Raw genomic sequence first — 623 nt, 5'->3', positions numbered from 1 at the left:
CTGGATGTTAGGAAGTTTGGCCCCAGTGATTTACTGGGCCATACACACTACCCTTTGTAGCGCCTTACGGTCAGAATCCATCCTAGCTCGCTCATGAATGTCTTAATCGAACTTACAGATTTCCTCTTATTTGCTCATCGTACCCTTATGCCATAGTTTGTACATCTCAATTGGGAGTAGAAACCACATTTGTTTAAGCAAGTCAGCGTGCACGATCTCTGTCCTGTCTTATTCTCTCCTCTCTCTCGCTACTTCTCTCTCCTTCACTCTATCCTCTCTCTCTCTCTCTACCTCTCTCCAGTGGTGATTTTTGCATGTAAATCTTGGTGTGACAAAAAAATTATAATAATTATGCATGCCAGCAAAGCCACTACACAACACAACACTAAACAATATATGAATTGCACTATGACAGTGACAAACGGTGCCCACAAACTGTTAGGTCCTACATAAAGCCGTCTCAACAGCCAAGTCCCAACACCTTACCACTGCTACACCTGGCTAACAGCGGAGCCTTGTCTGGCAGCAAAACAGTTTATTCAGCCTCATTTACTGCCTTTAAAAGAAACATAGCTAATAGCCAAAATGTGATTTTTCAAATCAAATTATATTAGTCACATGCG

Source organism: Salvelinus alpinus, chromosome 11, assembly GCF_045679555.1.
Source record: "Salvelinus alpinus chromosome 11, SLU_Salpinus.1, whole genome shotgun sequence".
Lineage (NCBI taxonomy): Eukaryota > Metazoa > Chordata > Actinopteri > Salmoniformes > Salmonidae > Salvelinus > Salvelinus alpinus.
This window is presented reverse-complemented; position numbering follows the sequence as displayed.